We start from the raw sequence: 18,849 nt of genomic DNA, 5'->3' as shown, positions 1-18,849 counted from the left end.
ACTAATCACATTTCTCATTGCTGTCGTAAGAATGCATGAGAGGAACGTGTGATATGTGTTTGTTTTTAAAATAAAGTATATTTTTGTGTAAATAAGGATTAAAAGGAGAACAACAATGAAAAAACTCAATGTCTTTCACCTATTTTACTACCACTTATCTAACTAAAGTAACTAATCACATTTCTCATTGCTGTCGTAAGAATGCATGAGAGGAACGTGTGATATTTGTTTGTTTTTAAAATAAAGTATATTTTTGTGTAAATAAGGATTAAAACGAGAACAACAATGAAAAAACTCAATGTCTTTCACCTATTTTACTACCACTTATCTAACTAAAGTAACTAATACCATTTCTCATTGCTGTCGTAAGAATGCGTGAGAGGAACGTGTGATATGTGTTTGTTTTTAAAATAAAGTATATTTTTGTGTAAATAAGGATTAAAAGGAGAACAACAATGAAAAAACTCAAGGTCTTTTACCTATTTTGCTAGCTCTTATCTAACAAAAATAACTAATCACATTTCTCATTGCTGTCGTAAGAATGCGTGAGAGGAACGTGTGATATGTGTTTGTTTTTAAAATAAAGAATATTTTAGTGAAAATAAGGATTAAAAGGAGAACAAATATGAAAAAAACTCAATGTCTTTTACCTATTTTACTACCACTTATCTAACTAAAGTAACTAATCACATTTCTCATTGCTGTCGTAAGAATGCATGAGAGGAACGTGTGATATGTGTTTGTTTTTAAAATAAAGTATATTTTAGTGAAAATAAGGATTAAAAGGAGAACAACAATGAAAAAACTCAATGTCTTTCACCTATTTTACTACCACTTATCTAACTAAATAACTAATCACATTTCTCATTGCTGTCGTAAGAATGCATGAGAGGAACGTGTGATATGTGTTTGTTTTTAAAATAAAGTATATTATAGTGAAAATAAGGATTAAAAGGAGAACAAATATGAAAAAAACTCAATGTCTTTTACCTATTTTACTAGCACTTATCTAACTAAAATAACTAATCACATTTCTCATTGCTGTCGTAAGAATGCGTGAGAGGAACGTGTGATATGTGTTTGTTTTTAAAATAAAGTATATTTTAGTGAAAATAAGGATTAAAAGGAGGACAACAATGAAAAAACTCAATGTGTTTTACCTATTTTACTAGCACTTATCCAACTAAAGTAACTAATCACATTTCTCATTGCTGTTGTAAGAATGCATGAAAGGAACGTGTGATATGTGTTTGTTTTTAAAATAAAGTACATTTTTGTGTAAATAAGGATTAAAATGAGAACAACAATGAAAAAACTCAATGTCTTTCACCTATTTTACTACCACTTATCTAACTAAAGTAACTAATCACATTTCTCATTGCTGTCATAAGAACGCATGAGAGGAACGTGTGATATGTGTTTGTTTTTAAAATAAAGTATATTTTTTTGTAAATAAGGATGAAGAGTTGGACAACAATGAAAAAAACTCAATGTCTTTTACCTATTTTACTAGCACTTATCTAACTAAAAAAACTAATCACATTTCTCATTGCTGTCGTAAGAGTGCGTGAGAGGAACGTGTGATATGTGTTTGTTTTTAAAATAAAGTATATTTTTGTGTAAATAAGGAACAAAAAGAGAACAACAATGAAAAAACTCAATGTCTTTCACCTATTTTACTACCACTTATCTAACTAAAGTAACTAATCACATTTCTCATTGCTGTCGTAAGAATGCATGAGAGGAACGTGTGATATGTGTTTGTTTTTAAAATAAAGTATATTTTTTTGTAAATAAGGATGAAGAGGAGGACAACAATGAAAAAAACTCAATGTCTTTTACCTATTTTACTAGCAATTATGTAACTAAAATAACTAATCACATTTCTCATTGCTGTCGTAAGAATGCGTGAGAGGAACGTGTGATATGTGTTTGTTTTTAAAATAAAGTATATTTTTGTGTAAATAAGGATTAAAAGGAGAACAACAATGAAAAAACTCAATGTCTTTCACCTATTTTACTACCACTTATCTAACTAAAGTAACTAATACCATTTCTCATTGCTGTCGTAAGAATGCATGAGAGGAACGTGTGATATGTGTTTGTTTTTAAAATAAAGTATATTTTAGTGAAAATAAGGATTAAAAGGAGAACAGCAATGAAAAAACTCTATGTCTTTCACCTATTTTGCTAGCTCTTATCTAACAGAAATAACTAATCACATTTCTCATTGCTGTCGTAAGAATGCGTGAGAGGAACGTGTGATATGTGTTTGTTTTTAAAATAAAGTACATTTTAGTGAAAATAAGGATTAAAAGGAGAACAAATATGAAAAAAACTCAATATCTTTTACCTATTTTACTACCACTTATCTAACTAAAGTAACTAATCACATTTCTCATTGCTGTCGTAAGAATGCGTGAGAGGAACGTGTGATATGTGTTTGTTTTTAAAATAAAGTATATTTTTGTGTAAATAAGGATTAAAAGGAGAACAACAATGAAAAAACTCAATGTCTTTTACCTATTTTGCTAGCTCTTATCTAACAGAAATAACTAATCACATTTCTCATTGCTGTCGTAAGAATGCGTGAGAGGAACGTGTGATATGTGTTTGTTTTTAAAATAAAGTATATTTTAGTGAAAATAAGGATTAAAAGGAGAACAAATATGAAAAAGACTCAATGTCTTTTACCTATTTTACTACCACTTATCTAACTAAAGTAACTAATCACATTTCTCATTGCTGTCGTAAGAATGCAAGAGATGAACGTGTGATATGTTTGTTTTTAAAATAAAGTATATTTTTGTGTAAATAAGGATTAAAGGAGAACAACAATGAAAAAACTCAATGTCTTTCACCTATTTTACTACCACTTATCTAACTAAAGTAACTAATCACATTTCTCATTGCTGTCGTAAGAATGCATGAGAGGAACGTGTGATATGTGTTTGTTTTTAAAATAAAGTATATTTTTGTGTAAATAAGGATTAAAAGGAGAACAACAATGAAAAAAACTCAATGTCTTTCACCTATTTTACTAGCACTTATCTAACTAAAGTAACTAATCACATTTCTCATTGCTGTCGTAAGAATGCATGAGAGGAACGTGTGATATGTGTTTGTTTTTAAAATAAAGTATATTTTAGTGAAAATAAGGATTAAAAGGAGAACAACAATGAAAAAACTCAATGTCTTTCACCTATTTTACTACCACTTATCTAACTAAAGTAACTAATCACATTTCTCATTGCTGTAGTAAGAATGCATGAGAGGAACGTGTGATATGTGTTTGTTTTTAAAATAAAGTATATTTTTGTGTAAATAAGGATTAAAAGGAGAACAACAATGAAAAAACTCAATGTCTTTCACCTATTTTACTACCACTTATCTAACTAAAGTAACTAATCACATTTCTCATTGCTGTCGTAAGAATGCATGTGAGGAACGTGTGATATGTGTTTGCTTTTAAAATAAAGTATATTTTAGTGAAAATAAGGATTAAAAGGAGAACAACAATGAAAAAACTCAATGTCTTTCACCTATTTTACTACCATTTATCTAACTAAATAACTAATCACATTTCTCATTGCTGTCGTAAGAATGCATGAGAGGAACGTGTGATATGTGTTTGTTTTTAAAATAAAGTAAATTTTTGTGTTAATAAGGATTAAAAGGAGAACAAATATGAAAAAAACTCAATGTCTTTTACCTATTTTACTACCATTTATCTAACTAAAGTAACTAATCACATTTCTCATTGCTGTCGTAAGAATGCATGAGAGGAACGTGTGATATGTGTTTGTTTTTAAAATAAAGTATATTTTAGTGAAAATAAGGATTAAAAGGAGAACAACAATGAAAAAACTCAATGTCTTTCACCTATTTTACTACCACTTATCTAACTAAAGTAACTAGAAACATTTCTCATTGCTGTAGTAAGAATGCATGAGAGGAACGTGTGATATGTGTTTGTTTTTAAAATAAAGTATATTTTTGTGTAAATAAGGATTAAAAGGAGAACAACAATGAAAAAACTCAATGTCTTTCACCTATTTTACTACCACTTATCTAACTAAAGTAACTAATCACATTTCTCATTGCTGTCGTAAGAATGCATGAGAGGAACGTGTGATATGTGTTTGTTTTTAAAATAAAGTATATTTTAGTGAAAATAAGGATTAAAAGGAGAACAACAATGAAAAAACTCAATGTCTTTCACCTATTTTACTACCACTTATCTAACTAAATAACTAATCACATTTCTCATTGCTGTCGTAAGAATGCATGAGAGGAACGTGTGATATGTGTTTGTTTTTAAAATAAAGTATATTTTTTTGTAAATAAGTATTAAGAGGAGGACAACAATGAAAAAAACTCAATGTCTTTTACCTATTTTACTAGCACTAATCTAACTAAAATAACTAATCACATTTCTCATTGCTGTCGTAAGAATGCGTGAGAGGAACGTGTGATATGTGTTTGTTTTAAAAATGAAGTATATTTTTGTGTAAATAAGGATTAAAAGGAGAACAACAATGAAAAAACTCAAGGTCTTTTACCTATTTTGCTTGCTCTTATCTAACAGAAATAACTAATAACATTTTTCATTGCTGTCGTAAGAATGCATGAGAGGAACGTGTGATATGTGTTTGTTTTTAAAATAAAGTAAATTTTTGTGTAAATAAGGATTAAAAGGAGAACAAATATGAAAAAAACTCAATGTCTTTTACCTATTTTACTACCACTTATCTAACTAAAGTAACTAATCACATTTCTCATTGCTGTCGTAAGAATGCATGAGAGGAACGTGTGATATGTGTTTGTTTTTAAAATAAAGTATATTTTAGTGAAAATAAGGATTAAAAGGAGAACAAATATGAAAAAAACTCAATGTCTTTTACCTATTTTACTACCACTTATCTAACTAAAGTAACTAATCACATTTCTCATTGCTGTCGTAAGAATGCATGAGAGGAACGTGTGATATGTGTTTGTTTTTAAAATAAAGTATATTTTTGTGTAAATAAGGATTATAGGAGAACAACAATGAAAAAACTCAATGTCTTTCACCTATTTTACTACCACTTATCTAACTAAAGTAACTAATCACATTTCTCATTGCTGTCGTAAGAATGCATGAGAGGAACGTGTGATATGTGTTTGTTTTTAAAATAAAGTATATTTTTGTGTAAATAAGGATTAAAACGAGAACAACAATGAAAAAACTCAATGTCTTTCACCTATTTTACTACCACTTATCTAACTAAAGTAACTAATCACATTTCTCATTGCTGTCGTAAGAATGCATGAGAGGAACGTGTGATATGTGTTTGTTTTTAAAATAAAGTATATTTTTGTGTAAATAAGGATTAAAACGAGAACAACAATGAAAAAACTCAATGTCTTTCACCTATTTTACTACCACTTATCTAACTAAAGTAACTAATACCATTTCTCATTGCTGTCGTAAGAATGCGTGAGAGGAACGTGTGATATGTGTTTGTTTTTAAAATAAAGTATATTTTTGTGTAAATAAGGATTAAAAGGAGAACAACAATGAAAAAACTCAAGGTCTTTTACCTATTTTGCTAGCTCTTATCTAACAAAAATAACTAATCACATTTCTCATTGCTGTCGTAAGAATGCGTGAGAGGAACGTGTGATATGTGTTTGTTTTTAAAATAAAGAATATTTTAGTGAAAATAAGGATTAAAAAGAGAACAAATATGAAAAAAACTCAATGTCTTTTACCTATTTTACTACCACTTATCTAACTAAAGTAACTAATCACATTTCTCATTGCTGTCGTAAGAATGCATGAGAGGAACGTGTGATATGTGTTTGTTTTTAAAATAAAGTATATTTTAGTGAAAATAAGGATTAAAAGGAGAACAACAATGAAAAAACTCAATGTCTTTCACCTATTTTACTACCACTTATCTAACTAAAAAAACTAATCACATTTCTCATTGCTGTCGTAAGAATGCATGAGAGGAACGTGTGATATGTGTTTGTTTTTAAAATAAAGTATATTATAGTGAAAATAAGGATTAAAAGAAGAACAAATATGAAAAAAACTCAATGTCTTTTACCTATTTTACTAGCACTTATCTAACTAAAATAACTAATCACATTTCTCATTGCTGTCGTAAGAATGCGTGAGAGGAACGTGTGATATGTGTTTGTTTTTAAAATAAAGTATATTTTAGTGAAAATAAGGATTAAAAGGAGGACAACAATGAAAAAACTCAATGTGTTTTACCTATTTTACTAGCACTTATCCAACTAAAGTAACTAATCACATTTCTCATTGCTGTTGTAAGAATGCATGAAAGGAACGTGTGATATGTGTTTGTTTTTAAAATAAAGTACATTTTTGTGTAAATAAGGATTAAAATGAGAACAACAATGAAAAAACTCAATGTCTTTCACCTATTTTACTACCACTTATCTAACTAAAGTAACTAATCACATTTCTCATTGCTGTCATAAGAACGCATGAGAGGAACGTGTGATATGTGTTTGTTTTTAAAATAAAGTATATTTTTTTGTAAATAAGGATGAAGAGTTGGACAACAATGAAAAAAACTCAATGTCTTTTACCTATTTTACTAGCACTTATCTAACTAAAAAAACTAATCACATTTCTCATTGCTGTCGTAAGAGTGCGTGAGAGGAACGTGTGATATGTGTTTGTTTTTAAAATAAAGTATATTTTTGTGTAAATAAGGATTAAAACGAGAACAACAATGAAAAAACTCAATGTCTTTCACCTATTTTACTACCACTTATCTAACTAAAGTAACTAATCACATTTCTCATTGCTGTCGTAAGAATGCATGAAAGGAACGTGTGATATGTCTTTGTTTTTAAAATAAAGTATATTTTAGTGAAAATAAGGATTAAAAGGAGAACAACAATGAAAAAACTCAATGTCTTTCACCTATTTTACTACCACTTATCTAACTAAAGTAACTAATCACATTTCTCATTGCTGTCGTAAGAATGCTTGAGATGAACGTGTGATATGTGTTTGCTTTTAAAATAAAGTATATTTTAGTGAAAATAAGGATTAAAAGGAGAACAACAATGAAAAAACTCAATGTCTTTCACCTATTTTACTACCATTTATCTAACTAAATAACTAATCACATTTCTCATTGCTGTCGTAAGAATGCATGAGAGGAACGTGTGATATGTGTTTGTTTTTAAAATAAAGTAAATTTTTGTGTTAATAAGGATTAAAAGGAGAACAAATATGAAAAAAACTCAATGTCTTTTACCTATTTTACTACCACTTATCTAACTAAAGTAACTAATCACATTTCTCATTGCTGTCGTAAGAATGCATGAGAGGAACGTGTGATATGTGTTTGTTTTTAAAATAAAGTATATTTTAGTGAAAATAAGGATTAAAAGGAGAACAACAATGAAAAAACTCAATGTCTTTCACCTATTTTACTACCACTTATCTAACTAAAGTAACTAATCACATTTCTCATTGCTGTAGTAAGAATGCATGAGAGGAACGTGTGATATGTGTTTGTTTTTAAAATAAAGTATATTTTTGTGTAAATAAGGATTAAAAGGAGAACAACAATGAAAAAACTCAATGTCTTTCACCTATTTTACTACCACTTATCTAACTAAATAACTAATCACATTTCTCATTGCTGTCGTAAGAATGCATGAGAGGAACGTGTGATATGTGTTTGTTTTTAAAATAAAGTAAATTTTTGTGTTAATAAGGATTAAAAGGAGAACAAATATGAAAAAAACTCAATGTCTTTTACCTATTTTACTACCACTTATCTAACTAAAGTAACTAATCACATTTCTCATTGCTGTCGTAAGAATGCATGAGAGGAACGTGTGATATGTGTTTGTTTTTAAAATAAAGTATATTTTTTTGTAAATAAGTATTAAGAGGAGGACAACAATGAAAAAAACTCAATGTCTTTTACCTATTTTACTAGCACTAATCTAACTAAAATAACTAATCACATTTCTCATTGCTGTCGTAAGAATGCGTGAGAGGAACGTGTGATATGTGTTTGTTTTAAAAATAAAGTATATTTTTGTGTAAATAAGGATTAAAAGGAGAACAACAATGAAAAAACTCAAGGTCTTTTACCTATTTTGCTTGCTCTTATCTAACAGAAATAACTAATAACATTTTTCATTGCTGTCGTAAGAATGCATGAGAGGAACGTGTGATATGTGTTTGTTTTTAAAATAAAGTAAATTTTTGTGTAAATAAGGATTAAAAGGAGAACAAATATGAAAAAAACTCAATGTCTTTTACCTATTTTACTACCACTTATCTAACTAAAGTAACTAATCACATTTCTCATTGCTGTCGTAAGAATGCATGAGAGGAACGTGTGATATGTGTTTGTTTTTAAAATAAAGTATATTTTAGTGAAAATAAGGATTAAAAGGAGAACAAATATGAAAAAAACTCAATGTCTTTTACCTATTTTACTACCACTTATCTAACTAAAGTAACTAATCACATTTCTCATTGCTGTCGTAAGAATGCATGAGAGGAACGTGTGATATGTGTTTGTTTTTAAAATAAAGTATATTTTTGTGTAAATAAGGATTATAGGAGAACAACAATGAAAAAACTCAATGTCTTTCACCTATTTTACTACCACTTATCTAACTAAAGTAACTAATCACATTTCTCATTGCTGTCGTAAGAATGCATGAGAGGAACGTGTGATATGTGTTTGTTTTTAAAATAAAGTATATTTTTGTGTAAATAAGGATTAAAAGGAGAACAACAATGAAAAAACTCAATGTCTTTCACCTATTTTACTACCACTTATCTAACTAAAGTAACTAATCACATTTCTCATTGCTGTCGTAAGAATGCATGAGAGGAACGTGTGATATGTGTTTGTTTTTAAAATAAAGTATATTTTTGTGTAAATAAGGATTAAAACGAGAACAACAATGAAAAAACTCAATGTCTTTCACCTATTTTACTACCACTTATCTAACTAAAGTAACTAATACCATTTCTCATTGCTGTCGTAAGAATGCGTGAGAGGAACGTGTGATATGTGTTTGTTTTTAAAATAAAGTATATTTTTGTGTAAATAAGGATTAAAAGGAGAACAACAATGAAAAAACTCAAGGTCTTTTACCTATTTTGCTAGCTCTTATCTAACAAAAATAACTAATCACATTTCTCATTGCTGTCGTAAGAATGCGTGAGAGGAACGTGTGATATGTGTTTGTTTTTAAAATAAAGAATATTTTAGTGAAAATAAGGATTAAAAAGAGAACAAATATGAAAAAAACTCAATGTCTTTTACCTATTTTACTACCACTTATCTAACTAAAGTAACTAATCACATTTCTCATTGCTGTCGTAAGAATGCATGAGAGGAACGTGTGATATGTGTTTGTTTTTAAAATAAAGTATATTTTAGTGAAAATAAGGATTAAAAGGAGAACAACAATGAAAAAACTCAATGTCTTTCACCTATTTTACTACCACTTATCTAACTAAAAAAACTAATCACATTTCTCATTGCTGTCGTAAGAATGCATGAGAGGAACGTGTGATATGTGTTTGTTTTTAAAATAAAGTATATTATAGTGAAAATAAGGATTAAAAGGAGAACAAATATGAAAAAAACTCAATGTCTTTTACCTATTTTACTAGCACTTATCTAACTAAAATAACTAATCACATTTCTCATTGCTGTCGTAAGAATGCGTGAGAGGAACGTGTGATATGTGTTTGTTTTTAAAATAAAGTATATTTTAGTGAAAATAAGGATTAAAAGGAGGACAACAATGAAAAAACTCAATGTGTTTTACCTATTTTACTAGCACTTATCCAACTAAAGTAACTAATCACATTTCTCATTGCTGTTGTAAGAATGCATGAAAGGAACGTGTGATATGTGTTTGTTTTTAAAATAAAGTACATTTTTGTGTAAATAAGGATTAAAATGAGAACAACAATGAAAAAACTCAATGTCTTTCACCTATTTTACTACCACTTATCTAACTAAAGTAACTAATCACATTTCTCATTGCTGTCATAAGAACGCATGAGAGGAACGTGTGATATGTGTTTGTTTTTAAAATAAAGTATATTTTTTTGTAAATAAGGATGAAGAGTTGGACAACAATGAAAAAAACTCAATGTCTTTTACCTATTTTACTAGCACTTATCTAACTAAAAAAACTAATCACATTTCTCATTGCTGTCGTAAGAGTGCGTGAGAGGAACGTGTGATATGTGTTTGTTTTTAAAATAAAGTATATTTTTGTGTAAATAAGGATTAAAACGAGAACAACAATGAAAAAACTCAATGTCTTTCACCTATTTTACTACCACTTATCTAACTAAAGTAACTAATCACATTTCTCATTGCTGTCGTAAGAATGCATGAAAGGAACGTGTGATATGTCTTTGTTTTTAAAATAAAGTATATTTTAGTGAAAATAAGGATTAAAAGGAGAACAACAATGAAAAAACTCAATGTCTTTCACCTATTTTACTACCACTTATCTAACTAAAGTAACTAATCACATTTCTCATTGCTGTCGTAAGAATGCATGAGATGAACGTGTGATATGTTTGTTTTTAAAATAAAGTATATTTTTGTGTAAATAAGGATTAAAGGAGAACAACAATGAAAAAACTCAATGTCTTTCACCTATTTTACTACCACTTATCTAACTAAAGTAACTAATCACATTTCTCATTGCTGTCGTAAGAATGCATGAGAGGAACGTGTGATATGTGTTTGTTTTTAAAATAAAGTATATTTTTGTGTAAATAAGGATTAAAAGGAGAACAACAATGAAAAAAACTCAATGTCTTTCACCTATTTTACTAGCACTTATCTAACTAAAGTAACTAATCACATTTCTCATTGCTGTCGTAAGAATGCATGAGAGGAACGTGTGATATGTGTTTGTTTTTAAAATAAAGTATATTTTAGTGAAAATAAGGATTAAAAGGAGAACAACAATGAAAAAACTCAATGTCTTTCACCTATTTTACTACCACTTATCTAACTAAAGTAACTAATCACATTTCTCATTGCTGTAGTAAGAATGCATGAGAGGAACGTGTGATATGAGTTTGTTTTTAAAATAAAGTATATTTTTGTGTAAATAAGGATTAAAAGGAGAACAACAATGAAAAAACTCAATGTCTTTCACCTATTTTACTACCACTTATCTAACTAAAGTAACTAATCACATTTCTCATTGCTGTCGTAAGAATGCATGTGAGGAACGTGTGATATGTGTTTGCTTTTAAAATAAAGTATATTTTAGTGAAAATAAGGATTAAAAGGAGAACAACAATGAAAAAACTCAATGTCTTTCACCTATTTTACTACCATTTATCTAACTAAATAACTAATCACATTTCTCATTGCTGTCGTAAGAATGCATGAGAGGAACGTGTGATATGTGTTTGTTTTTAAAATAAAGTAAATTTTTGTGTTAATAAGGATTAAAAGGAGAACAAATATGAAAAAAACTCAATGTCTTTTACCTATTTTACTACCACTTATCTAACTAAAGTAACTAATCACATTTCTCATTGCTGTCGTAAGAATGCATGAGAGGAACGTGTGATATGTGTTTGTTTTTAAAATAAAGTATATTTTAGTGAAAATAAGGATTAAAAGGAGAACAACAATGAAAAAACTCAATGTCTTTCACCTATTTTACTACCACTTATCTAACTAAAGTAACTAGAAACATTTCTCATTGCTGTCGTAAGAATGCATGAGAGGAACGTGTGATATGTGTTTGTTTTTAAAATAAAGTATATTTTTGTGTAAATAAGGATTAAAAGGAGAACAACAATGAAAAAACTCAATGTCTTTCACCTATTTTACTACCACTTATCTAACTAAAGTAACTAATCACATTTCTCATTGCTGTCGTAAGAATGCATGAGAGGAACGTGTGATATGTGTTTGTTTTTAAAATAAAGTATATTTTAGTGAAAATAAGGATTAAAAGGAGAACAACAATGAAAAAACTCAATGTCTTTCACCTATTTTACTACCACTTATCTAACTAAATAACTAATCACATTTCTCATTGCTGTCGTAAGAATGCATGAGAGGAACGTGTGATATGTCTTTGTTTTTAAAATAAAGTAAATTTTTGTGTTAATAAGGATTAAAAGGAGAACAAATATGAAAAAAACTCAATGTCTTTTACCTATTTTACTACCACTTATCTAACTAAAGTAACTAATCACATTTCTCATTGCTGTCGTAAGAATGCATGAGAGGAACGTGTGATATGTGTTTGTTTTTAAAATAAAGTATATTTTTTTGTAAATAAGTATTAAGAGGAGGACAACAATGAAAAAAACTCAATGTCTTTTACCTATTTTACTAGCACTAATCTAACTAAAATAACTAATCACATTTCTCATTGCTGTCGTAAGAATGCGTGAGAGGAACGTGTGATATGTGTTTGTTTTAAAAATAAAGTATATTTTTGTGTAAATAAGGATTAAAGGAGAACAACAATGAAAAAACTCAAGGTCTTTTACCTATTTTGCTAGCTCTTATCTAACAAAAATAACTAATCACATTTCTCATTGCTGTCGTAAGAATGCATGAGAGGAACGTGTGATATGTGTTTGTTTTTAAAATAAAGTATATTTTAGTGAAAATAAGGATTAAAAGGAGAACAAATATGAAAAAAACTCAATGTCTTTTACCTATTTTACTACCACTTATCTAACTAAAGTAACTAATCACATTTCTCATTGCTGTCGTAAGAATGCATGAGAGGAACGTGTGATATGTGTTTGTTTTTAAAATAAAGTATATTTTTGTGTAAATAAGGATTATAGGAGAACAACAATGAAAAAACTCAATGTCTTTCACCTATTTTACTACCACTTATCTAACTAAAGTAACTAATCACATTTCTCATTGCTGTCGTAAGAATGCATGAGAGGAACGTGTGATATGTGTTTGTTTTTAAAATAAAGTATATTTTTGTGTAAATAAGGATTAAAAGGAGAACAACAATGAAAAAACTCAATGTCTTTCACCTATTTTACTACCACTTATCTAACTAAAGTAACTAATCACATTTCTCATTGCTGTCGTAAGAATGCATGAGAGGAACGTGTGATATGTGTTTGTTTTTAAAATAAAGTATATTTTAGTGAAAATAAGGATTAAAAGGAGAACAACAATGAAAAAACTCAAGGTCTTTCACCTATTTTACTACCACTTGTCTAACTAAAGTAACTAATCACATTTCTCATTGCTGTCGTAAGAATGCATGAGAGGAACGTGTGATATGTGTTTGTTTTTAAAATAAAGTATATTTTAGTGAAAATAAGGATTAAAAGGAGAACAACAATGAAAAAACTCAATGTCTTTCACCTATTTTACTACCACTTATCTAACTAAATAACTAATCACATTTCTCATTGCTGTCGTAAGAATGCATGAGAGGAACGTGTGATATGTGTTTGTTTTTAAAATAAAGTATATTATAGTGAAAATAAGGATTAAAAGGAGAACAAATATGAAAAAAACTCAATGTCTTTTACCTATTTTACTAGCACTTATCTAACTAAAATAACTAATCACATTTCTCATTGCTGTCGTAAGAATGCGTGAGAGGAACGTGTGATATGTGTTTGTTTTTAAAATAAAGTATATTTTAGTGAAAATAAGGATTAAAAGGAGAACAACAATGAAAAAACTCAATGTCTTTCACCTATTTTACTACCACTTATCTAACTAAAGTAACTAATCACATTTCTCATTGCTGTCGTAAGAATGCATGAGAGGAACGTGTGATATGTGTTTGTTTTTAAAATAAAGTATATTTTAGTGAAAATAAGGATTAAAAGGAGAACAACAATGAAAAAACTCAATGTCTTTCACCTATTTTACTACCACTTATCTAACTAAAGTAACTAGAAACATTTCTCATTGCTGTAGTAAGAATGCATGAGAGGAACGTGTGATATGTGTTTGTTTTTAAAATAAAGTATATTTTTGTGTAAATAAGGATTAAAAGGAGAACAACAATGAAAAAACTCAATGTCTTTCACCTATTTTACTACCACTTATCTAACTAAAGTAACTAATCACATTTCTCATTGCTGTCGTAAGAATGCATGAGAGGAACGTGTGATATGTGTTTGTTTTTAAAATAAAGTATATTTTAGTGAAAATAAGGATTAAAAGGAGAACAACAATGAAAAAACTCAATGTCTTTCACCTATTTTACTACCACTTATCTAACTAAATAACTAATCACATTTCTCATTGCTGTCGTAAGAATGCATGAGAGGAACGTGTGATATGTGTTTGTTTTTAAAATAAAGTAAATTTTTGTGTTAATAAGGATTAAAAGGAGAACAAATATGAAAAAAACTCAATGTCTTTTACCTATTTTACTACCACTTATCTAACTAAAGTAACTAATCACATTTCTCATTGCTGTCGTAAGAATGCATGAGAGGAACGTGTGATATGTGTTTGTTTTTAAAATAAAGTATATTTTTTTGTAAATAAGTATTAAGAGGAGGACAACAATGAAAAAAACTCAATGTCTTTTACCTATTTTACTAGCACTAATCTAACTAAAATAACTAATCACATTTCTCATTGCTGTAGTAAGAATGCGTGAGAGGAACGTGTGATATGTGTTTGTTTTAAAAATAAAGTATATTTTTGTGTAAATAAGGATTAAAAGGAGAACAACAATGAAAAAACTCAAGGTCTTTTACCTATTTTGCTAGCTCTTATCTAACAAAAATAACTAATCACATTTCTCATTGCTGTCGTAAGAATGCGTGAGAGGAACGTGTGATATGTGTTTGTTTTTAAAATAAAGTATATTTTAGTGAAAATAAGGATTAAAATGAGAACAAATATGAAAAAAACTCAATGTCTTTTACCTATTTTACTACCACTTATCTAACTAAAGTAACTAATCACATTTCTCATTGCTGTCGTAAGAATGCATGAGAGGAACGTGTGATATGTGTTTGTTTTTAAAATAAAGTATATTTTTGTGTAAATAAGGATTATAGGAGAACAACAATGAAAAAACTCAATGTCTTTTACCTATTTTGCTAGCTCTTATCTAACAGAAATAACTAATCACATTTCTCATTGCTGTCGTAAGAATGCATGAGAGGAACGTGTGATATGTGTTTGTTTTTAAAATAAATTTTTGTGTAAATAAGGATTAAAAGGAGAACAAATATGAAAAAAACTCAATGTCTTTTACCTATTTTACTACCACTTATCTAACTAAAGTAACTAATCACATTTCTCATTGCTGTCGTAAGAATGCATGAGAGGAACGTGTGATATGTGTTTGTTTTTAAAATAAAGTATATTTTAGTGAAAATAAGGATTAAAAGGAGAACAAATATGAAAAAAACTCAATGTCTTTTACCTATTTTACTACCACTTATCTAACTAAAGTAACTAATCACATTTCTCATTGCTGTCGTAAGAATGCATGAGAGGAACGTGTGATATGTGTTTGTTTTTAAAATAAAGTATATTTTTGTGTAAATAAGGATTATAGGAGAACAACAATGAAAAAACTCAATGTCTTTCACCTATTTTACTACCACTTATCTAACTAAAGTAACTAATCACATTTCTCATTGCTGTCGTAAGAATGCATGAGAGGAACGTGTGATATGTGTTTGTTTTTAAAATAAAGTATATTTTTGTGTAAATAAGGATTAAAAGGAGAACAACAATGAAAAAACTCAATGTCTTTCACCTATTTTACTACCACTTATCTAACTAAAGTAACTAATCACATTTCTCATTGCTGTCGTAAGAATGCATGAGAGGAACGTGTGATATGTGTTTGTTTTTAAAATAAAGTATATTTTAGTGAAAATAAGGATTAAAAGGAGAACAACAATGAAAAAACTCAAGGTCTTTCACCTATTTTACTACCACTTGTCTAACTAAAGTAACTAATCACATTTCTCATTGCTGTCGTAAGAATGCATGAGAGGAACGTGTGATATGTGTTTGTTTTTAAAATAAAGTATATTTTAGTGAAAATAAGGATTAAAAGGAGAACAACAATGAAAAAACTCAATGTCTTTCACCTATTTTACTACCACTTATCTAACTAAATAACTAATCACATTTCTCATTGCTGTCGTAAGAATGCATGAGAGGAACGTGTGATATGTGTTTGTTTTTAAAATAAAGTATATTATAGTGAAAATAAGGATTAAAAGGAGAACAAATATGAAAAAAACTCAATGTCTTTTACCTATTTTACTAGCACTTATCTAACTAAAATAACTAATCACATTTCTCATTGCTGTCGTAAGAATGCGTGAGAGGAACGTGTGATATGTGTTTGTTTTTAAAATAAAGTATATTTTAGTGAAAATAAGGATTAAAAGGAGGACAACAATGAAAAAACTCAATGTGTTTTACCTATTTTACTAGCACTTATCCAACTAAAGTAACTAATCACATTTCTCATTGCTGTTGTAAGAATGCATGAAAGGAACGTGTGATATGTGTTTGTTTTTAAAATAAAGTACATTTTTGTGTAAATAAGGATTAAAATGAGAACAACAATGAAAAAACTCAATGTCTTTCACCTATTTTACTACCACTTATCTAACTAAAGTAACTAATCACATTTCTCATTGCTGTCATAAGAACGCATGAGAGGAACGTGTGATATGTGTTTGTTTTTAAAATAAAGTATATTTTTTTGTAAATAAGGATGAAGAGGAGGACAACAATGAAAAAAACTCAATGTCTTTTACCTATTTTACTAGCACTTATCTAACTAAAAAAACTAATCACATTTCTCATTGCTGTCGTAAGAGTGCGTGAGAGGAACGTGTGATATGTGTTTGTTTTTAAAATAAAGTATATTTTTGTGTAAATAAGGAACAAAAAGAGAACAACAATGAAAAAACTCAATGTCTTTCACCTATTTTACTACCACTTATCTAACTAAAGTAACTAATCACATTTCTCATTGCTGTCGTAAGAATGCATGAGAGGAACGTGTGATATGTGTTTGTTTTTAAAATAAAGTATATTTTTTTGTAAATAAGGATGAAGAAAAGGACAACAATGAAAAAAACTCAATGTCTTTTACCTATTTTACTAGCAATTATCTAACTAAAATAACTAATCACATTTCTCATTGCTGTCGTAAGAATGCGTGAGAGGAACGTGTGATATGTGTTTGTTTTTAAAATAAAGTATATTTTTGTGTAAATAAGGATTAAAAGGAGAACAACAATGAAAAAACTCAATGTCTTTCACCTATTTTACTACCACTTATCTAACTAAAGTAACTAACACCATTTCTCATTGCTGTCGTAAGAATGCATGAGAGGAACGTGTGATATGTGTTTGTTTTTAAAATAAAGTATATTTTAGTGAAAATAAGGATTAAAAGGAGAACAGCAATGAAAAAACTCTATGTCTTTCACCTATTCTGCTAGCTCTTATCTAACAGAAATAACTAATCACATTTCTCATTGCTGTCGTAAGAATGCGTGAGAGGAACGTGTGATATGTGTTTGTTTTTAAAATAAAGTATATTTTAGTGAAAATAAGGATTAAAAGGAGAACAAATATGAAAAAAACTCAATATCTTTTACCTATTTTACTACCACTTATCTAACTAAAGTAACTAATCACATTTCTCATTGCTGTCGTAAGAATGCGTGAGAGGAACGTGTGATATGTGTTTGTTTTTAAAATAAAGTATATTTTTGTGTAAATAAGGATTAAAAGGAGAACAACAATGAAAAAACTCAATGTCTTTTACCTATTTTGCTAGCTCTTATCTAACAGAAATAACTAATCACATTTCTCATTGCTGTCGTAAGAATGCGTGAGAGGAACGTGTGATATGTGTTTGTTTTTAAAATAAAGTATATTTTAGTGAAAATAAGGATTAAAAGGAGAACAAATATGAAAAAAACTCAATGTCTTTTACCTATTTTACTACCACTTATCTAACTAAAGTAACTAATCACATTTCTCATTGCTGTCGTAAGAATGCATGAGATGAACGTGTGATATGTTTGTTTTTAAAATAAAGTATATTTTTGTGTAAATAAGGATTAAAGGAGAACAACAATGAAAAAACTCAATGTCTTTCACCTATTTTACTACCACTTATCTAACTAAAGTAACTAATCACATTTCTCATTGCTGTCGTAAGAATGCATGAGAGGAACGTGTGATATGTGTTTGTTTTTAAAATAAAGTATATTTTTGTGTAAATAAGGATTAAAAGGAGAACAACAATGAAAAAAACTCAATGTCTTTCACCTATTTTACTAGCACTTATCTAACTAAAGTAACTAATCACATTTCTCATTGCTGTCGTAAAAATGCATGAGAGGAACGTGTGATATGTGTTTGTTTTTAAAATAAAGTATATTTTAGTGAAAATAAGGATTAAAAGGAGAACAACAATGAAAAAACTCAATGTCTTTCACCTATTTTACTACCACTTATCTAACTAAAGTAACTAATCACATTTCTCATTGCTGTAGTAAGAATGCATGAGAGGAACGTGTGATATGTGTTTGTTTTTAAAATAAAGTATATTTTTGTGTAAATAAGGATTAAAAGGAGAACAACAATGAAAAAACTCAATGTCTTTCACCTATTTTACTACCACTTATCTAACTAAAGTAACTAATCACATTTCTCATTGCTGTCGTAAGAATGCATGTGAGGAACGTGTGATATGTGTTTGTTTTTAAAATAAAGTATATTTTAGTGAAAATAAGGATTAAAAGGAGAACAACAATGAAAAAACTCAATGTCTTTCACC

The sequence above is a fragment of the Thermobia domestica genome, chromosome 17 (genome assembly GCF_964235325.1).
Source record: "Thermobia domestica chromosome 17, izTheDome1.hap1.1, whole genome shotgun sequence".
Classification (NCBI taxonomy): Eukaryota; Metazoa; Arthropoda; class Insecta; order Zygentoma; family Lepismatidae; genus Thermobia; species Thermobia domestica.
The sequence above is the reverse complement of the archived record's forward strand: the minus strand, read 5'-3'. Positions refer to the sequence as shown.